This window comes from Lemur catta, chromosome 4 (assembly GCF_020740605.2).
Source record: "Lemur catta isolate mLemCat1 chromosome 4, mLemCat1.pri, whole genome shotgun sequence".
Classification (NCBI taxonomy): domain Eukaryota; kingdom Metazoa; phylum Chordata; class Mammalia; order Primates; family Lemuridae; genus Lemur; species Lemur catta.
The window spans coordinates 27,755,105-27,778,027 of record NC_059131.1 but is presented as its reverse complement, the minus strand read 5'-3'; the positions used below and the strand labels follow the sequence as shown (position 1 = coordinate 27,778,027).

The 22,923-nt window shown below is 44.5% G+C and overlaps 1 long non-coding RNA gene across 1 annotated transcript in view; it reads left to right on the top strand.

The window, feature by feature from the left end:
* LOC123636808 overlaps window positions 1-22,698 on the top strand; it is a 33,874-nt gene extending 11,176 nt beyond the window's left edge. Inside the window, exons 2-5 of the long non-coding RNA XR_006734664.1 lie at window positions 13,230-13,268; window positions 14,863-14,898; window positions 20,858-20,938; window positions 22,430-22,698. This is a non-coding gene — a long non-coding RNA (uncharacterized LOC123636808). The remainder of the gene's footprint in view (window positions 1-13,229; window positions 13,269-14,862; window positions 14,899-20,857; window positions 20,939-22,429) is intronic.
* Window positions 22,699-22,923: the final 225 nt, after the last annotated feature.

The window sequence follows — 22,923 nt, the reverse complement described above, 5'->3', positions numbered from 1 at the left end:
GCTGTGACTGTGCCCGGTTAATTTTTCTATTTTTAGTAGAGACAGGCTCTCACTCTTGCTCAGGATGGTCTCAAACTCCTGAGCTCAAGTGATTCTCCCATCTCTGCCTCTCAGAGTGCTAGGATTATAGGCATGAGCCACCACACATGGCCCAAAGAGGTGGCTTTGAATTCCAGTTAGATAGCATCTTCAACAAAGAAAAGCAAATTTTAAGGAAATGACAAGACAAAGGAAAAGTATTTCAGGTCTCTAAGGGCAGCAAATTGGGAGAAGGCAAATAAAGGCAGATAAAGGCTGGTTAGTAAGGCCTGTTAATGTAGATTCCTCTGGTGCCATCTCCAGGAGGATAAGGATCCAAAGTTATCTTCAGTGATTGACCTTTGCCCTCCCTGGTTGTGGGGAGTGGTGCATGGGATACCTTTTATCTTTGTAAATCTAGGTCCTGCTTTTAGACAAATAGAGAGAAGGCAGAGAGCTCCTGCATCTGCTTCTTTGTAATTGTTTTCTGCTGGAAACAATCCTGTGTCAAAGAGGCATATTTTGGGGTGGCATATTCTGGTCTCCCAGAGTACTCAGAAAAAAACTTTTGATTTTATTAAAACTAAATTATTTGATTATGCTTCTGGATTAGATTTGCCCTAAGATATGTTGACAATTGCCTTAGCTTTTTGGGGGTAAAAATATCTTATAGAGATTTACTAACATCCCTCGATAAAACAAAATATTACTAGTATAGCAGGTAAGGCTTTCATAGTCACAAGATTCAGATATGCAGAAATGCCATTTTCTGACTGGTCTGAGTGCGGTAGTGTTTACAGCTAATTGATCACAACCAGTTACAGATTCCTTTGTTCCTTCTCCACTCCCACTGCTTCACTTGACTAGCCTAAAAAAAAAAAAAGAAAGAAAAGAGATGTTATTTTCTTTCTTTTTTAATCTATAACTGAATTTAGTGGTAGAACCCTCAATTCTGGCCAGTAGTACAATGAATGAAATTAAGATGGCCAATTCAAGGAATCTCAGTTACTTGCACATTTAAAACTCTATCTCTGTTGGATAACACAGTCAGATCTGGGACTCTTCGCCTCCCTGTTCACTTTCTTTGCTTTTCCCTGGGGGTGAGCTAAGCTCTTGGGGAGGCTCATGTGTCACTGGCCACGCTCTGCTCCCATTTGCTTCCTATGATGGGAGTTGTATCTGCTCTCAGCCGCACCTCCACCCCGTCTTTGGGTTCATGCTCTGGCTTCAGTTGCTGACGTCTGCGGTCATTTCCATGGCCTTTAGTTTCAAGGTCTAGTGATTTTTTTCTTTATTCCTCCAACCACAAGCCTTTTCTGGTTTCTGGCCCCTTTAGTACTTCCACTTCCCCAGCTCCCAGTCCCACCCTAAGGGTTTCAGGAACTCTAGCCCACTTTCCTACCTGGGTAGGGTACCCAGGACTTTCTGAGACAAGCGGGCCTATTTGTAAAAATAATGGTGACACAATTAAGCATAAATATCTACCAAGAAACTTCCTCCCCACAAGCTCTCGTAAAATCTCTGATTTACTTTTACAAAATTGCATGAAAGTTTGTGATTATGACAGAGGAAAAGAAGAAATTGGTATTGCTTTCATCAGTACAAATACTGCTCTGGGAAAGCAGGAAGAATTTGATGCTTTCTTCTTAGATAAGGGAGCAAAGTCAAAGATACGACAGTATTGCCTTGGGAGGAAATGTTGGCTTTCAGCCCTGGGAGCCTGAGTGGCCTTTGGGGGACTCTGTACTCAGGGCTGAGCCAGTGTTGGTTTCTGTGCCAGTGAGATTCGTTTATAAAGCGTACGGCTTCTGAAATGAAGAGCTGCCAAGTACTAACCACTCCCGCCTTGAGTCAGTGCCACCAGGGCCTGCTCCATGTGTGGATTGTGTATCTAAACTGAAGTTTCTAGTTTTTTTTTAAAAAGCATGGAAGGAAAAAGTTGACAGAATTTCATCACAATTTCCAAATGTTCTTTCATTCAAGTTAAAGGAAGAATTTTGAGGGACGATGGTCTGTCTACATGTTTACGTACACACCATTTTGAAATTTAAAATTTTGTTAAAAAGAAGTTTTGTGTGGATACAAACTTATCAAACATTTTAGAGGTGGGGGGTTGTTTTATCTTGGACTGTCTTGATGGAAGAAAGCTGGTAGGGAAAGATAGTTGTTTTGTTCTCTGACATTGATTTTCTGTGGAATTTGTCCTAGATAACTCAAGGACCTACCCTTGAGATTTTACTGAGGGATAAAGCAGACAGACTGTTTGAATGATTGGAGCTTCTCAGAAGGGCAGAAGGGCAAAAATTAACTTATTGAGGTCACATAGCCAATGAGTGCAGAGTTGGGTCTATAACTCAGGTTTCATGGTTATCATGGAGTTGTCATTTGCCCCCATGTGTAACCATAGGGGAGAAGAAAAACTTCCCCTTTGCCTCCTGAAGTTTCACTGAAAGATCAACTCACAATAAGGCACATTATTTGTAAGAGATTACAAATTTATTTACCGTGCACACAGGGAGAATCACAAAATGATTACCCAATATCCCAGTGGGGTCCAGAAGTTTATATACCTTCATTTTAGAGGGGAGGAAGAAATGAAGAATATAGATGATTCTGTTTAGGGGCAATAAATGGTTACTAGGAAGGATGAATAGATGTTTGGGAGAATGAATGGTTGGGGGAAACAGATTGACTTGTGAATGATTCTCTTTGGAACTTAAATTAACCTGAGACACAGGTATTATCTTTAAAATGAGCTGGGCCAGGTCTAGTTGCATTTTTGATCTTCTTTCGTACAATATATTGAGATAATAGGGAGGGGAAGGAAAGGCAATTGTTCTTTTTGATGAGTCTATCTGGTGTTATGCAAATAGAGGGAAAGCCCCTTCCAACATCTGTTGATCTCTAAGGGCCTTTAATTCATTATATTCTTTATACCAAGGCGTTTATACCAAAGAGTTTATTTAATGGTTAGATGTAAGGCAAGTGTGCTCATAGTACTCTCAACAACACAGCAGGCTCTACGTCCTAGAGAACAGAGGGCAGATTTAAGGAAACTTCTCCAATGAATAAGGCAAAAGTTGCTTTGGGTGTGAATTCTGATCAATGCTGTCATCTCTAGGAATGGGCCATCTCAGCAGCCCTGCAGTAGGAGGAAACCCCAGGAGTCCTCGCCACGGAGACTTGACTTGGGAGAGCAGGAGAAAGAAGACATTGAGTGAGCAAAGCACAGTTGATGGCAGAAGCAGAGGCCTTTTAATGGTGCTGGATTTGTGCACAGAGGAATGAGGGCTTCATAACAGGGCACTATCAAGCACAACACATATTTGGTTGTCTCTTCCACCTTCCCATTCTCATGTAGGGGATGAAAAAATCTTTTTCCTCTGTTCATCTTAGGTTCTCCCACTGGGGCCCTATAAATTAGACTAACAAAAGAGAGAATAACAAGCAAAACACAAACAGAAGTTTTTTAGCACATGGAAGTACCCGGGGATGAATAACTCAAAGGGGTGGTTAGAGGTTGGGCTTATATAACATCTTAACAAAAGAACAATGATTTTTTATAGAAGTGATAAGAGAAAGGAAAAGGACTTTGGACTCCTAGGGGTGGCAGATTGCAGGAAGGTAAATGGGAAACAAATGGAAGATAAGAGCTAGTTGGTAATGTCTGTTATACAGATTCCTCTGGTCTAGATGCAGGGTGTAGACACTCTGGAGTTGTCTCCTGTGATTAAGAATTGTTCTACCTTCCTGGTAGAAAGGGGAAGGGGAGAGAATTTTTCTTCTGCCCACTACTTAATTATCTTCAGCTCAAAATAATCCTCTGTCAAAGTGGCATATTTGGGGGTGGCATATTCTGCTACCCTTCACCCTGAAGAGTTTCTGTGAGGGACTCAACCATTACATTTGAAGCATATACTAGATGACACCTGATTAGAAAACGTAGTGTTCTCTGATCCAGGAAGCCTCAATCTCCAAACTCTGAGTGACCGTAGATGGATGTGGGTAAAACACTATCTTGTTCTTGGCAGCTGAAAGTGTAAGTGAGAGGAAAGCGGAGGGGGGGAGAGGTGGAAGCCAGCAGCAGATAGAAGAGAGAGTGGGGTGCATTCTCCTGCCTCAGCAGGGCTGCGGTCGACTTGACTCACAGGGATAGACTCAGGAGGCCCAGCGTGATCCCTGGGCTGGAGGTCAGAGAGTCCTGTATCTAGGCCCGAAATATGGTGGAGTTTGAAGGAGAATGAAGTTTGAATGGAGTCAGACAGAAGCATTCCCTAGAGAGTTCCCAGGGAGCTGACTGTTCAGAAAGGAGCCTTGGGCAACTGATGCCGTCAGGACTCTAGATGACTCTACCCCTGAGATGTAGTCCTTTGAGTGCTGCAAGGTCTAGACTTCATAATGAATAATAACAATATTTGTTAAGTGCCTCTAAGATTATGAAATCTGATAAGCATTTTTTTAATGCAATGCCTCATTTGATGATTTCAACAACCTTTGAGTTAAATATTATTATTCCCATTTTACAGATGAGGAAATTGAGGTTTAGAGATGTAAGAATAAGTGGCTCAAGACCACCCAGCATATAAGCAAACAGAGATTCCACTCAAATTCTCATTCTAAATTTGTATTTTTAATCATTACACTACACTGCCTTCCCCTGGGTGGGGTATGACCTCCCTGGGGAGAAGCAGGGACTTTCTCACTCAAAAGAGGTCAGTGGCCATGTGTAAATTCAGGATTCACACAGCGTCTGAGCTGGGGGCAGAGGTAGGGTGAAATGAGCAGGGACTATGAACACTTGGAATCTGCCCCAGGACCTGGTCTAGGCTCCTCCTTGAGTTACACCAATTCCCTAGTTTTTTTTCCCTGAGTGTAACTGCCCATTCTGAGCTCAGTGTCAGGATCAGAAGTGCTGACAGATTGAGGAGGAGAAAGAGCAAAAAGGAGGGGGAAGAAGGATAGGGGTTGGGAATCAGTAGGAACTGAGTGTGTCCAACAAGGTCCAGGTCTTGTGGGGTCAAAGGACAGGATAGGATCATCCAGGAAAGACCAGGACCAGGGGTCTAGTTAGGCCACAGATTTTTGTTCAGGCAGAAAAGAAGACCAGGTAATGTAGGGGAGGTGTGTGCAGGTGGTGGGTGCAGGTGGGAGGTATAATCCAGAGTTGGGGGGGGGGTCCCTGTGGGCAGGGAGAACTAAGCAGCAGAGGGTTTGGAACAGGTAGGAGGGTCTATGGATCTATGACATTGTCATTGTCAGGAGAAAACGCAGATAGATTTCAGGAAAGTAAGCCAGGCTAGAGCACTTAGGGCTTCAACAAAAATGATAGACAAGCTTGTGGGTTCTAGGTGTCATGTTTTGGCATCTAACCCAACTATGCAAGCCCTGAGAGCCACCACCAAGCCAAGGCCTACCGTGGATCCCAGGACAGAATCTGCCCCCTGCTCCCCTTGGCTGTCATACTCTGCCCAGTTTGAGTAGAAAAACTGGCCACGAGAGGGCAGTAGGGAGCTACTGATTACTGCTGAGGGCTGGGGTGCTCTCGGGTGGCCCAATATATTTAGATAGAAAATACTTAGGCAAAATGACCCCATGCCTCAGCCCCACCCTGGACATTCTCATTCTGTAGCCTGGGTGGGGACTGGCAGTCTGAATTTTTAACACACAGCCCATGTGATGTTGGAACTGCTCTCCCAAAGTAAGCAGAATCTTCCATTCTGCTCCCTTAAACCAAGATGACAAATATGATTGTTAGGAGAATGATATCTGTTAAAATGTTTTACTGCGACAATAGATCACATAACAATGAATATATAAAACATACGCTCATTTCAAAGAAGACTAAAAAAGCAAATAGCTGTGCAGACACCTCTTAGGTTAAAGAATAGGATCTTGTCTGCAGCCCTGTGTGCCCTCTCGCTTCCATTCCCTCCTCTCCCTAGAGGCAACCTCGATCTCGATGTTGGTGAGAATCACCCCTTCCTTCTCCTAAAAGATTAACACCTCTGCTTTTATCTTATTATAATATATGAAGAAAAATATTAATATATTATTTGACTCAGGTTAATTTTGAATTTTTATATTCAGTTAACAGTATGTGAAACTTATCCAGGTGGATGCATGTGTTTGAAGTTCACTACCTTGTATGAACAAGCTTATATGTTTTTATCTCTTCTGTTGATGGACATTTAGGGAGCTTTCAGGTCTTGTATTTTTTTTTTTTTTCGCTTTTTGTATTAGGGACAATGCTGCTATAGACAGTCTTGCACCTAGAGGATTTTTCAAGAGTTTTCTAGGGTATATACCCAGGAGTAGAATTGCTGTTTTTTGTGTACACATGCCAAGCATTTGATCATTTCAAAATTAGGAACTTTATAAAGATAGTGAAAATGCAAGCCACACACCGGGGTGAGATATTTGCAATACATACGACTGATAAAAGGCTGATATCCGGAGTGTATAAAGAACCATGAATCACTGAGAACAAGGCAAGACAGCCCAGTAGGAAAATGGGCAAAAGCTATGTGCACTTCACAAACAAGGAAATCCAAAAGGTCACTAGAAGTATTAAAAGATGCCCAACTTCATTAGTTATCAGGCAAATGCAAATTAAATTTAGCCACAAGGAGATGGCAGCACATAGCTTATAGATTGGTCAAAATTAAGAATCAGCCAATATCAAGTATTTTTGAGGTTATGGAACAATAGAAACTCTCAGACACTGCAAAGTGAATTGACATAATCACTTTGAGACATACTGATATTATTAAACTACTCCTCTGTAGGAGGACAGGTTGGAGAATGCAATGGAATCCAGGAAGCCGGCTGTCCCAGGGCTGAAGCGGCGCTCCGAAGGGGAGCAGGTGGAGAGGTCTACGGGAAGCCGTTGCTTCGGTGCAGCTACAGCCTTCGTGGGGTCACAGCCAAGCATCTGGTGGGGAGCCTGGGGCTGCTGTGGGTCGGCAGGGCTAGGCTGGAAGGAGAGCTGAACATGGGGTAGTGGAGAGTAAGGTCGGCCTGGACTTTGCCAGGCACCTCATCTCATCACAAAGAGCGTCAGGGAGGAGGGGCTCCTGCTTCACTCCTACTTCCCAAGTCTCATCTAAATTTGTCTTTGGCCACCTCTAACCAGGACACACAGGAAAGGGGATTCTGGGGAATACAATTTCTATCTGTATTAGTTTTCTATTACTGCTATAACAAATCACACAAACTAGTGGCTTAAAAATGCAAATTTATTAGCTTTTACAGTTCTGGAGGTCAGAAGTTAGAAATGGAATTCACTGGACTAAAATCAAGGTATTGGCAGGGTTGGACGCCCTTGGAGATTCTGGGAGAAAATCCATTTCCTTGCCTTTTCCAGCTTCTAGAGGCTGCCTGCATTCTTGGCTAGAGCCCCATCTCCCCACCTGCAAAGTGCGTCACCCCAGCCTCTGCTTCTGTTGTCTCCTTTCTGGTTCTGACCCTCCCGGTTCCCTACCACAGGGACCCTTGCGATTATATCCGGCCCACTTGGATAATCCAGGATAATCTCCCCATCTTAAAATCCTTAACTGAATGACATCTGCTAAATCCCTTTTGCCATGGATGGTAACACATTGGCAGGTTCCAGGGATTGGAATGTGGACTTGTTTGAGGCTGATCTCCAGCCGAGCACATCGTCATGGCCAAGTTGACAACAGCACAGTCCAGCCACCTTCCCCCGTCACTTGGAGCCTTTCCCACTGAATGGTTTTCAACTTGTTCACCTACATTCTCACACAGTGTATGGTCCTCTGCTTTCAGGGATGAGTTTTGTTGGTAATTTATAGATTCTGAGGCTCCTGAGATATTTCTGGACTTTCTTTTCTCTCTCAGGTCCTGCTGCTGTCTCATGTTTGGGCTCACCCATCCATATTCCGCACTTGTGGGAATCAGTTTTGTTGAAGATATCTTCAATGTTTTTCTTTCATGATCTTAGTCGCTATGTCTGTTTTTTATGATTTGGGGAGATTAAAACAAATTATTGACATCTGAATGACCTGTATTCTTACCATAGTTTTGAATCATTGGATACGACAGCATTTGTTATATTAAATTTAGAAAATAGGTACTATGGTAAAGATTAATGTTTTCAAAAGACCCTTTCTGAGGGAGGATTTCCTAGTCAATCCCTTTCAAGACATCCCCTAAAATATGACTCAGCATTAAACTTCAAAGCTGAGTAGTTATTTCAACTACTAGAAATACGATTGGATCCGAGAGTGATGTGGCCAAGCAATCCCTCCATTATGGTCAGAAATGAAATTGCAAAGGTTTAGGGTCAAGATATTTTCTCCACTGAAATATCAGTTACAAATACCTGTTTAAAAAATTCTCAAACAGAGTGGTTTGATTTCTTAAAGTCCTAGAAGAGTTTGGCTTAACTTCATTCCAAACAAAATTTCAGATTGAGCCACACCGAAGGAATCTCTTGGACCACCTACCTCAACACTTCTGCTGGCAACTGCAGCACACACACGCCCCATGCCATTTGAAGTGTTTGCTTAGCATGTGACTGACCATCTTTGTGGCTGTAATTTTCAAATATCTATTTCTGTACCCTTTTATGAAGAATTCAAATCTCTAGTAGAAAATACTCTTCAAACAAAACCTACCCATTTCATTTGGGCAGCCCACAGACCACCTGGAGAGCCTTCAAAGACCAGGCTTCCAGAAACGGTAATTTGGAGCATAAAAGGAATCATAATGTCTTGACATCAGGAGGGCCAGAAAGATACCTCGTACAACCTCCCCTCCAAATTTAAAAATGAGTAAAGCAAGCACTTGATGTTCATTCAGATATGAATGTATCTATTTGTATTTATTTTACTTGCTGTTGAAAATGCAAAGTTGCAATAATCTATACTCATTAATATTTCCTACGTAGTGATATCTGTAAGCTCCTATGACAAAAATAAGATAGGTTCTTATCTTTTTCTTTAAAAGTGTCATGTGCATATGTGATTTGCTGACCAGGCAGCAAGCTTCTTGGCCCCCGTCTTATGTTTCCTCAAAGCCTCCACCTAATCTAGCATGCTGCCACCCGCCTGCTTGCTTTAGAAATGAACAGAAATAGCTAAGTCAAACGAGAAGTCACTGTTATTACTCAGAGAACTTTAAGAAGCAACGTGTTGTAGTAGGAAATGTTGGGCTTAAAGTCTGAGGGCCTGGCTTCAAAAGGCATGGGGACAGATTATTGAAGCTCTCTGAGTTTATTTGGTTTCTTTGTTTGTAAAATGAATGTAATAATTACTGCCCAGCACGGGGCTGTAGTGAGAGTCAAATAGGATTATGTATGGTAAATCACTGTGCAGGTTGTAGAGTGTCCTACGATATTAAGATATCAAGCCAAGGCGTAGCCATAAGTGTGGGTACTATTAATAGGATGTGGAAAGAAAGAAAAGTGGAGCCCATCAGTTCTCTGAGTCTTCAGGTGCATTTCTGTGGACTTGAGCTTCGAATTCTTTCTTTCAGTTCAGTTTTTCATACAAACCTTTCCTTTGTCTCCAACAGTGCCTTTGGGTTTGCGATGCATTGGGCACAGCCTGGGTGGACTGAACAAAGCTGAGCCAACCACAAAAACTCAGCCCTCAGCCTTCAGACCCACTGAGCCATGAATCGTCTGGGAGGGTCCGTCCACCTCTCCAGGGCTGCAGGCTCTAGCCTGTCCTGAGGGTTGTGCATTTCCCGGTTTCCCAGGCCTTGCCTGGGCAGTGCCCCAGAGCATGCATCGAGGCACAATCTGGACACCATGCTGGACAGTTCAGGCCTAAGCAAATCTTCATTTCCCTGGTCCGACCCACTGTCCCAAGAGGATTATATTCCTTGTGTTGACTCTGGGATGTGTGATTGCCAGATTTGATTAGAGGCCTGACCAGGGTAGGTACAGAAGGGACTTAGCAAGCCTGTAGGGCTGGGTAGGGCCTGAAGTCCCCTTCTGGGGCAGGCAGCCCTTTAGTTGCCACATCTTGGGGGCATCCAGGGAGCATGGAGAGGGGCAGGAACAGTCTGGATGGTGAGGGTAGGGAGGGGGCTGGAGAGGGGCCTTTAGAGGAGTTGACAGCTAGTTGCCAACCGGTAGGAAAGTATTTCAATATATTAATACCGGGAATGGTCTTCAGAGGGCACACAGGCTGCACAGCCCAGGGTTTGAGATCCCTTCTAGTCTGTCCCCAGCTTCACAGATGGGGAAATTGAATGCTTGGGCCATGGTCACGTTTTTACCAGGAGTGGCCTCTCCACTATGTTCTGTCTGGCCAATTGTCCTCAGTTATCTGGGCTTTGAACAAGGAGACCAGAAGGGCAGCCTGGTTTTCATGGTAACCATAAAACAGATGCTATGGTGGGCAACTCTTTATTTCATCAACTAAAGTTTTGCTACTGGTACCTCGAATTTGATTTCCTAATGCTTTCTCTTGTTCCTTCATTGGTAATGCACACTAGCGAAACTTTATTAAGCAGCTACTGTGTAGAAAGGGCTGTGCTAGAGTCTATGAGATTATAACTTTAGAGTAAAACTATATGAGGACCTTTAATTTTTGTTTCTTTGGAATCACTTCCATCTTCATTATCTGGTTTATGACTAGTGCCACATCCTGTACTGTGTGTCTTTTCTGGACAAGAAAAGACATGGGACATACATATCTATGTTTAGAAAATAGCATTTGGCAAGTGTACTGTTGGATTCTGAGAAATTTATATTTTTTATATTTTCCAAGTTTTCTATAATGATCATGTATTTCTTTTTCTTTTTTCTTTTTGTTTTTGAGATAGGATCTTGCTCTGTTGCCAGGGCTAGAGTGCAGTGGTGTCATCATAGCTTAAACTCCTGGGCTCAGGCAATCCTCCTGCCTCAGCCTCCCAAGTAGCTGGGACTATGACGCATGCACCACCATGTCTGGCTAATTTTTCTATTTTTTATAGAGACGGGGTCTCCCTCTTGCTCAGGTGGGTCTCAAACTCCTGGCTTCAAGCAATGCTCCTACCTTGGCCTTGAACAGTGCTAGGATTACAGGTGTGAGCCACCATGCCTGGCCTGATCATGTATTTCTTGAATCAGAAAAAAGTATGATTGATTTATTTAAAAAAAAAGCCCAGGGAAGCTTATTTTACCACTTATCAATTAGGGTCAAAAGTAGATAATACGAATTTAACTACTTTAATTTAGCTAATAACATTAGCTATACATTTTTTAAATAGGCTTGATTAAAAAGTAAAATAGTCATGAAAACAATAATAAGTTAGAATAATCAAATACCGATTTTCTCAAAACTTTCTTCACTGTTGGCTTCTCGTTGACCACCTGTTCTACCTCCCTCATCTAGCACACAGCTTGTGCCTACTGTGACTCAGCGTGCAGGTGTGGCAACAGGTGAACAGGCCTCCACCCTGTTCAATGAGATTGCTCCACCGACCACATGCTTGGGTGTTGCAACAACGTCAGATTCCCGTAAGAATGTCTAACCTGTTACTCTCAACTTCCTACTTATCAGACAGTGGCCAGACAGAGGTTCTGCTGGACATGCTTTGAGAAGCACTGACCTATAGAAGTTCACATTCCCTCATCTGGGGGAAAGCACACCACTGCTAAATGTTCTTTTACCTGGCTGGGTGTTTCTGAAATACCCCAACTCCTCTTCTCCCAACACACACCTACACACAACACACACACACATGCCCAGTTTGCAGGAGGGTATGAATGAGAAGCCTGTTTTCTGACCTAATCTATCAGCTTCTTTCTCTTTTCTCTTTTTCTACACTTCCCTGGGGCTAAAGAGAAAGACTTTTCCTCTCATCTCTTTATATTTCCTAAATAGACTTTTATGGTCCTGTCTGGATTTTCACATGTTAAAGAAGGAGCTCATAGGATCTGGATCAACTTTCTCTGAACGATGCCTAGTTTTCAAGCTTAGTAGCGTTTTGCTACAAAATCCTACTTTGAATAACCAAAGCTGTTATTCAAAATATAAAATTTTTTTCCACTCTGCATTTCGACTGTACCAATCTTAATCCTAGAGACAGATGATAGGGAAGAAAGGCATGACCTCCCAAAATGTGAAAAGAAAAGCACATTGACACGTTGGGGGACTCTTTTCTTTACAGGGCTCTGTCAGTTGACTTCTATGGAAGGCTTTGCAGTGCCCTCTATAAATCGCAGTTTTCCTGTGCTGTGTTTTGACAGTCCTAGCCGTGCAAGGCTGTGGCTGGCGGCTGTCCGAGGACACGATGTATGGGTTGTCTGTCAAGATCAGTGTTTCCCCCATTAATGCTCGAGCTACAGTAGTTCTGGGCTTTGCTCTTTAATCTCTTCCTGCCCATTGCCACCAGGGACACTCCTACCTACCGCAGGAAGTCTCCCATTCATAATGGTCTATGTTCTGAATGTCTGTAAGTGTAGCACTTGAAATCCAGAACTCATTTTTCTATAGAGAGAATGTTGTAAGTGTCTGTTGGGTCTCCAGGTCAACCCACAAAGGCCCATTCAACTCTTAGTACAGGTAATGAATTTTCCCTTTGCTCCTTTTATATATCATAGAATTATGGACTGTCAGAGCTGAAATAGAATTTAGAACATTGTACTACACATTGGTAACAGAGTTGTTTTCCACTGTATTCTATTACGAGTGGCCCACATTCCATCTCTCTTAGACATTAAATAGGGTCCTGTGGTCTAGCCTGGAAACCCAGTCACCCTTTACAACACTGTAAACCAAACATTCCTAAAACAGGAATGGTATTGCCACAAAGAACTTCACCTTGGCTACTTTTCTTTACATCCTTTGAGGTGCACTGCAAGAATCGGGTTTTCGACAATGATGTCGCTACATCTGTGTCCACAGACATGGCCAATACTTACACACCTAAAATCAATATGATGGTGGAAGCCACCATTAAGAAAACCAAGGGGCTCAGGTGTGGGAGCACAGGTGGGAAGGGACTCCTATGGGTGTTTATTGAACCAAGCATACTTCCACCACAGGGGCCTTGTTTCCTGCCTTTTCTGTCTGAGATGCTTTTCTCCAGATATTCCCATGGGCCACTCTCTCTTTTCACCCCCTCTGCATTCAAGGACCAGCACTCAGTGAGGCTCTCAATGACTGCTCTGTCTAAACCAGCACCTCCTGGCGCTCTCAGTCTCCTGTTCCTGCTTGACTTTTCTCCAGAGCACTTTTCATTTGCTTATTTTTCAGATTCCCTGCCTGCCACGTGCTGCCATCCTCAACCCCCATGTAAGTACCCCATGAGGGTAGAATCTTGTCTCTTATTTTTTTTTGAGATAGTGTCTTGCTCTGTTGCCCAGGCTAGAGTGCTGTGGCATCAGCCTAGCTCACAACAACCTCAAACTCCTGGGCTCAAGCGATCTCCCTGCCTTAGCCTCCCTAGTAGCTGGGACTATAGGTGTGCACCACTGCACCCAGCTATTTTTTTTTCTATTTTTAGTTATCCAGTTAATTTTTTTCTATTTTTAGTAGAAACGGGGTCTCACTCTTGCTCAGGCTGGTCTTAACTCCTGACCTCAAGTAATCCACCCACCTTGGCCTCCCAGAGTGTTAGGATTACAGGTGTGAGCCACCGCTTGATTTTGTCTCTTGTTTGTGGTCACACCATCAGTACCTAGATCATCGTCTATCTGGCACATAGTAGGAGCTCCAGAAATATATTTTTGAGTGAAAGAATGAAGTAAGCACTGTGCTAGATTTTCTATATATGTTTTTTCATTTAATCTTCAAAAACATTTCCATGAAGTTTCTTTCTTTTTTTAAACAGAAGAGTGACAAAACACTCTTAGTTCAAAAAGCAACTTTAGCAATACAGTTTTGTGATTTATATGCACGTTTTATCAGTTTCTAATTGTTGACATTTTTAAATCTTGGTAAAATCCTCTTAAATTTTCTAGAGAAGAAATCTGAATTTAAAAAATTCCCTTTGGATTTAGTTATTAAAAGGGGAAAGAATGGCACTCTGCAGTGGTTAGTCATTAAGAAAGTAACTTGAGGGCAATTTTTAGCCAACCTGATTCAATTCAAGTCAATAAATATCAAATGAATAATGACTACATGCTGGCATGGGGAGAATTTAAGGTTCCTGTTTTCAAAGACCTTGCAGAGGCATCACCTCTTCATACTGGGAAAATAATATATAATCATTTTTCATTCATCCATTCATTCATTTAAGAAGCATGAATTCTGCCCTTGAGGAATTCTATTTCAGAGAGAGAGACAGCTTTGTAAACAACTGTGAGTACCACAGTGAGATGATAGCAGCAGAGAAGTCTGTATAAAATGCTATGAGGGCCATAGGACTATAGATTCGTCATCCTTTGCATCCTCGGTTATGCTTAAAGCTGCATAGCAAACTCTCGGTATTTTTGGTTACTTTCTTAAATATAGCATGGTTGGGCAAACTTGGCACATCACTACAATGAGATGCACACATCAGACCACAAAGGATAGAGCCCATACTGATATGGGCAGATCTTTGCTGGTGACCCTAAGGTGAGCACTCAGATATATCAGAAGCATATTCAGAGCCATGTTTTGTGATGTGACAGAAATGATAACGACTTTGGAATTAGGTGAAAAATTAAACTAAACGTAGTTCTCACTTAGCCATGCAATCTTGGGAATGGTACCTGCTCTCTGAGAGTGTCCCCAGCTTGCAGTGCTGCTGTGCGGAAAGTCCCTAACAGGCTGATCCTGAGCATGTGCTCAGTAGATGGCAGATAACAGCAGGTACCTTGATCTGCTAGCTTTGGGGTAAATTTTATATATATCATTTAATCAACAAAACAACCTTGCAAGTACAATTATTCATATTTTGCAGGTGAAAAGACTGAGGGAAAGAGAAGTCACGTAACTTGTAAGTGCTTTGGCTGAGACCCCATTTTTATCCTTTTTAGCATTACATAAGTAATTGTATTTTAACTTCATTTGATTCTATCTATATGTTGCTTAAAGATTTATAATAAAATAAAAATATGTATACATGAATCTTTATTTATTAGTAAGTGCTGGTGTATAAAATTCTTTCCCTCACTAAGCCCTAATTTTCATTGACAAGGTGTTACCACATGTCATGGTCTATTTCTTGACAGTAGATGGCACTGCTGATTGTCAAAAGAGACAGACTCCACCTTACACCACCCCCCTTCTTTCCTTAGTCAGTAGAAAACAAAACAAAACAAAACAAAACAAAACCTGGTGAAAAGAAAGTAAAGCTTTTCACCTCAGTGAAGGGTTGAAATGAAAAGTTGGGAACTGTCATGTATGTATGGTCCAGACGTATGTATGGTTCACTTGTGTTTTATTGGGGACCCTAGAGGAATCTGAGCTGTTTGTAACATTTCATTATCAGATTTAAAACAAAATATAGTAAAATCTAATTATCCAGACAAACAATAAATTTAGAGTTCTCTATCAGATTTTTTTTTGTACCTTCATTTTAGGAAAATATGACTATTAAGACAGCTATGAATTTAGTTGATGAAAAACTCACATATATTAATATTTGACTTCAGAAGTTATTATAGAAGCATATGGTGGGTCAAGATGAAAACAAAACAAAGCAACTTAATCATACGACCTTTGCGTAAGTCACTTAATGTCCCAGGACGTAAGTTTCCTCATTTGTAAAACTGAAATATGTCTTATCTAATTCACATGACAGTTGCTAGGATCAAATGCAGTGGTGTAGTGTAAACACCATCAGAATTGTAATGTTCTTTCGAAATAAGGCTTTTTCCATCTTTACCATATGTTCAACCCAAAATCTTATAGTAAAATCGTGACACAAGGAAAACTGAAGTTCAGAATACGAGGTCAGTCTGGAAAGTATCCAGCCATGCACTATGAAAAATATATTAACAATGGTTAGATACTTTCCGGACAGACCTCGTGAAACACTTGAGTGTTAAATTTCCTCATTGGTCCCAAAACAATTTAAAAAGCGTTGGTGAATTAGATCCATGTAAGAAAAGGGACCAAGGTATTTTCAACAGTAAAAACAAGTGATTAGCTTGAATATTCAGCTACCCAGAAAATGAAATAAAAGGACATGTGTATTCAAAGCATTGAAGTGAATTAAAAGTAGCCTATGCTTTTCTCCCCTAACTGTCTACACCGCCTCTCGTCTGTGGGAGTGTGTGTTTCTGTGTGTGGGAGGTACGTGTCCGTGGGGTACACGCTAAACAGACTTAACACAGTGCAGTGAAGCTGGGGAGATGGGGGAACGCTAAAGAAGCCTATTTGGAAGCTCTCCCTTGGCTTCTATGAGAGGCACAGATATTCACTTAACAAAAGATCCCCAAATCTTTGCTGACACTGCTAAGGTATTGCCATTTCTGCTTCAAGAACCCTGAGCCCCTCACAGCACCCATGAGAACACACCCTCCACACCTGCACCCAAGGGGGGGCAGATTCAGCTTCTTAATGCCGGCCAGGAATGACCCATTTCCACATTCCACTATTTGATCTGGGCTTTGGGGACTTAAAGCATTGCTGTTACGGCATAACAGTGACTCGCCAGTTTCTAAAAGCATAGTGGGCAGATGCCAGAACCCTACCTCTTTCCTTCTGCTGTTATAGATTCTATCAGCCTCTGAGGATTCAGAATTCAGAGAAATCCTTCCTTAGGAAGCAACCCCTGCCTGGCCTTCACTGGGGCCCCCATCATACACCCTGGCGATATTCCCTGACAGCCTTACTGCATTCATGATTGTAAAGGTGTTTGTGTGATTGGTTTAATTTCTCCCACTAGACTGTAAGTTCAGGTGGGATGTGGGCCAAGTTTGTCTTCTTCTACAATTGTGTCCCCATGCCTGGCACTAGGCCTAGAACAGAGTAGGTGCTCAGCAAAGAGTTGTTGAATGAATGAAAGAGTGATCGGCTTTAGCCTTCCTTGGAAAGGGCTGGCAGGCGTTAAAGGGTTAAACCGACCCACCGCCTAAGTGTCCAGCCTGACCAGCCTTTTCACCATCTCTCCGGCCTTTCAGACAGCCTGGGAGGACAGGCCTGTGGAGGAGAGAGGGTTCCCAGCTGAGAGGGACTGGGTCTGTGGGCCTCAGCTCCCCAAGGCTTTCCTGCTGAACCAACCCCGCTAGCGACGTCTGGGGTGCCCCTTCATCCTCTTCCCCTCTTTACTCCCTGTGGGGCTGGGGCGGGCACGGAACCTGAGCCTAAGGAAAAGTCTGTTCTCACAGGAAGCAAATAATGTTCCTCCCCTGATGGAGGTGTTTCCTTCTTAAAGAAGTTACAAAGGGCTCTTTTCAGAGAGAAAGGGGGCCAGGGGCCGTGTGTGCCCTCCCTGCTGTCTGCCCTGTGCAGAGCCAGCACGTTCTGGAACCCAGGGGGCTTCCTCTTTGGGAAGAGACACTGGGCCAAGCATGGAAGTGGGGTGACCCAGCCTTTCTGAGCCTCGGTCCCTTCACCGGCTTGGTGCAGGCATCCTCCCGAAGCCCCCAGGGTCACGGTGAAGGCCATCAGTTTTTTTCTTGGCTTCCAGGACACAGAGGTCTGCATTTTTCCTCCTCCTTTGCTGGATCCTCTTGCTCTTTGCAATCTCTTCATCCCCGGGTTCCCCAGCACTCTGTCCTGAGCCCCCTGCTCTCCCACACTCACCGCCGCGTCAGCACGTCAGGTTTCATGGCTACAAATTCCCTCTACGTGCGGAGGGATCTCACATGCTTAGTTGCTGCGCTGGCCTCGCCCGGACTCATCCAGCTTCTCACATCCACCTGCTGGCTCTCTGTCTCCCCTTGGACGTCTCCTAGGAGTCTCACACTCACAGATCCAAAGCCGAACTCTGGATCCTGACCTCCCTACCTGCCAACTTGCCTTCCTCTCCGTCTTCCCACCTCAGAAAGTGGCACCGTCTCAACCTTGCAGTCATCCTGGCCCCCCTCGCCTTCCACGCCCCCCATCCGGCCCGCAGCCAGGCCTCTGGGCTCCAGCTTCACCTTCCACCCGTCATCTTACCTCCTCTCACCACCCCGGCGTCAGGGAGACCCGGCCATCCCACCTCGGTCCCCAGGGCCTCTGTGGAAGTCCCTGGTCTTCCCGTTTCCAGGCCTGCACTGCCGCAGGCGATTCTCCCAACCCCGGCCAGGGGGAGCTTCTCGACCACCAGGGCGTGTCACCCTGCTCAAAACCAGCCAGGGCTTCCCTCCATCTCCAAATGACAGTCTGACCAGCGACACCAGCTCTGGTCCCGGCTTGTCCTCCGACTTCAGCTTCTATCTCTGCTCCGGCCTGCTAGGCCTTCCTCAGTCACCCAGCTTGTCACTGCCTCACCTTTGTGCTTGTGTCCTCCTCCTGAGGCTCTCTTCCCCCACGTCTTCGTGTGACTTCACTCTCACGGTCTCTGGAGAGACTTAAAATCCAAATCCTTAGAGAGGCCAAGTTTGACCACCTGCTTCATTGGAATGGCCTCTCGTCACTCTCCACCACTCGTCTGGCTTTGCTTTTGACCCAGCACTTGTTAGCACCCATGTTTGAGTCTTTGGTGAGAGCATGAGAAACCCTGGCTAGTTTAAGTGGAAGGAATGTTTTATAGTCTTCAGGAGCTCAAAGAATGTTTGGGACGGCTCAGTTGGTCATAGCCAAGAACAGTGTGTGCATTGCACCAGTAGGTGAGAACCCGGCTGCCCCAGCTGCCACTGGTCATGTCACCAATGCCACTGTCCTGGGCACCAGCATTGCTGCAGCCCACTGCCACAGTGCCCTGGAATCCTCATCTCTCTGCAGCTGCTGCCACCACTGGTGATGACTTCCTGCAGGCCTTCTGTCCTTCAATCACTGGCTCCTACCTCAAAGTATGGGCCAGTGTGTCTGACTGGTTGAGCCTTGGCCACAGGCTGTGGCCATTCTGCAAGGGGGGGCTGATGCAAGCCTCACGGGGCATTTCGGTCTCCACGTAGTGGGCGATGGGCTCTGCATCCCCGTGAGGCTCCATGAGGCAGGGACTCTCCAGATACAGGCCAGAGGCTCAGATTCTGGACAACCAGAAACAACCATTAGCGTGCCCCATACCAGCTGGCTTTCTGTTACACGGAGATGTGTTGTTTATTGCTCGTCTTCATTAGAGTGCAACTTGCATGTGGTCAGGGACTTTGTCTTTCTCCCTCTGTATCCCCAGAGTGCAGAGCAGTGGCTGCACAGAGGTGCCCCTTGATAAATATTTATTGAATGAATGTCAGATACTGTATTGAAGGTGCTGGAAGTTCAAAGATGAAAACAGTCTAGTTGCTGTTACCATTCTTCCTTTCTGGTGGTTGATGCTTCCAGCCTGTCGCTGGCTGGTTCTTTCCCTTTCCTGACCCCTAAGGCAAAAGCAAGCAAGTGGAGCTGATGTGTCTCACCAGTAAGAACACGGACAGGCAGCTGGGGGCTCCGTACCAGGGAAGGAGAGTCAGCAGCCACAGAGGAGGATCCCAGGGGATTTCACGGAGGGAGGACACGGCTGCTCCAGGGGTGCAGGGCTGGAGCAAGCGCAAATGAGATTGCAGGGGCAATGAGGATGCCCTATCCTGTCTGCAGCTTCCTTGAGGAGAAAGGGTAGAGTCGCAGGAGTGAAGGCGCCTTTTAGCACCCTGTGCCTGCAGACTCGGGGAATGCAATGGAAGATGGAGGGGAGGGGGAGAGGGAGTGTGTGGCTGGGGAGCTGGGAGCATAAACAGTATGCTAGAAAAAGTTCCTATTCCACCTCCTTAGTTTTCAGAAACCTCTTGTTTTCCAAGCCCAGTGACTGCCTCTGATGTGTGACCTCCAGGGATGGAAGGTGTCTGAGTGTGGGGGGTGGTAGGGGTCTGGGGAGAGCATGGCTGGCTTGGTGGGGGGAGGAGACAACACTCTTGCCCTGCCAAATGGGTCACAGTGCTGTCCGGTTACTCCTCCCAGGCTCTACTTTAAACACTCAGTAGTTTATCCTCTCAGTTCTAACGTTCAACCTATAGGCATTTTGGACGTGTGTGTAATTGGGGGTGGCATGGCTCGCTCAGCCGTGTTGCTGAAGCTCTGAGTGAGCGGGTGAATTATAACAGTTCAGAGCCTGTTGCCTGGCCACAGCCTCACCGTCCTGGAGCAGGGGTCAGGGCCACGAGGTTAATGTTCCGATGGGCTCTCAGCCTCCTGGCCAGCTGGTTGCTCCATCTATTTTCCTCGTCCTCCCTGCCCAGCCGCCTTCCTTCCTGCCTCACCCTTCCCCCCACTGTAGGCATCATGGGAAGAAAACATCAGCTGTGGTCCCCGGCGCCCACCTCCCTCCCCGGCTAGCCCTCGACCACCCGGCCTCCTGAACTCAGCTGGCCTCTGAAGGACTGGGGAGTCCTTTAGGGAGTCTTTAAGAAAAAGGAAACGGGCATGTGGAACTCTAGCCATGTGTCAGGGGGAGAGTCAGATGCAAAATTTTTCTCTTTTAATGAGAAAGAGAGGAAAAATTGAGAGTGAAAATCAGTGTCTGGGTTGGATTGTCTACAGGGGAGGGCTGGGGGAAGGAAGGAGAGAGAAAGGATATGGGGAGGAAAGAAAAATAAGGAAGGGAACACTTTGAGGGCAGAAAGAGACTGAACCCAGTGTTGGGGAGATGCTTAACGTATTCTGTTTACAGAGAAGAGAACTTCTAAGAAGAGGCACTGCAAGTTGGCTTAGCAGTGTTAAAAGATGACTAATTACAGTCATTTATGGGAACCAGTGCTTAGCATTTCCAGCTAATCACAGCGCAGGCTGGATTACCCATGTCGTGAATATCTGTCAGAGAGTCTTTTGTTGTTAATTTTATTTGATTGCAGCACCTGCTCATGAAGATTCACTTTATTCCAATGCAGCATAGCTACCTACTTGGGACTAAAGCAAAACAACCCAGAAGGAACGCTTTCTAAGAATAAAGAAAAACGAAACAAATGCCTGTAAGTACACGACATGATTATTTTTAATTATTGATGAGAAGGTTGGTAAAAGAAGGTCAACAAAACACTAAGAATTTTTTTAATTTTTGCAGCATCCTATACCCCTCACTCCCTATCCTTAGCACTGTCAAACGCACGCCCGGACACACACACACACACACACACACACACACACACACACACGCTGTTCATTGAACATGAGCTCCATGACAGTTTCAGAAATTGCAGTATGAGGCCAGGCGCAGTGGCTCACGCCTGTAATCCTAGCACTCTGGGAGGCTGAGGCGGGCAGATTGTTTGAGCTCAGGAGTTCGAGACCAGCCTGAGCAAGATCGAGACCCTGTCTCTACTAAAAATAGAAAGAAATTATATGGACAACTAAAAATATATATACAAAAAATTAGCCAGGTATGGTGGTGCGTGCCTGTGGTCCTAGCTACCTGGGAGGCTGAAGCAGGAGGATCGCTTGAACCTAGGAGTTTGAGGTTGCTGTGAGCTAGGCTGACGCCACAGCACTCTAGCCAGGGCAACAGAGCGAGACTCTGTCTCAAATAAATAAATAAATAAATAAAAATAGAAATTGCAGCATCTAATCTGCAAACCTATGCATTATGTTGCTTTTCAGATGAACAGAAGTTGCTTTTCCCATTTACAAAAAAAAAAAAAAAGATTTAAAAGCCTAAGTGCCTGTTACTCATGATGCTTGGGTCACTCAGGAAATCTGTATCATATCAAGCAACGTGCAGTTTGGATTAGAACAAAAGAAGGTTAGGTTAAATCCAAGCAAAGACATCTTGACTTTTAGCTTAAAAACGTGTGTAGTTCAATGCATTAGAGTTACAATCTTGAAAAGTAACTTTTGCGAATGCATTCTGTGGGTGTGTGTAACTGTGTAGCCCTTGGGGTAGTTTGGAAAGAAGTAGGTCAACACACCGTCACCCCTGTGCGAAGGTGCGGAACTGGGGCAGCTGACCAGGGCTTCTCTGCCAAGGGCTGGAATGCAGACAGGGAATTGCCTACACAGTAAAGGAAAGCAGATTCCAATCACTCAGTTCCTATATAAATTCGTCAACTTCTATCCAGTCAACATTTGGCACCATCCCTGGGGGATCAATCTTTACAGGCCTGGTGTTCAGATGAAGACATTACAGAACACAAAAGGCATGTCAAGTCCTCCAACATAGCAGCAGGCCCGAGATAAAAACCAGACTTTGGAGTCAGAGTGAGAATAAGCTATACTGTTTAAAAATGTTACTTACTGTTAGGAAAAAAAAAGTAAGGAGTCAGGAATCAGAAAATAATATATAGAGCAAGATTTTTAAAACACCAAGCATTTTCTCCTTGAAAATATTACTTTCATGTAAAATTGTGATTTAGCCCTTAGTACCCCTCCCCCAATAACCTGGTTATTGGGTAAGGACTGCATAATGAACTTAGAAGCTATCTATTGCAATCCTCATCTGATATTTGAATCCCTTTTTTGTGCCCCAGCATCTTGTCATCCTGCTTCTGCCTCAAGACTTTAAGTAGTGGCAAATCCATTGCCTGGTGGAGCAACCTAGCTGTCTTTGGATCATGCTAATTGAGACACAGAACTCCTTCTTAGCATGTCACCTTCTATGTAGTCCTAGAGTTAGTTGCCCTCTGGAGACACACAAGACAAGTCCAATCTCTCTTCCATGTGCAAGTCCTTTACTCATTAGGAAACCACAACCATGTGCCTTTTAAGACTGGCCTTAGGTCCCCAGGCTCCAACACCATCCCTGCTGCCATCTTTGTCTTCATTCCAGTTTGTAAATGTTCCTCTTAAGCGTGGAACTGGCAGCAGAACTCATACCACCACCTAAGCTTTGACTAGGTTTTGTAGATATCTGCCATGTTTCTGATCACCCCGCAAGCTTTGAACATCCCCATTTGCACCTGCTTTTCCCTAAAGAAAAAGTCAGGACTTACTTTTCAAGCCTCCCTTGCGGCTGAGGTTTGGG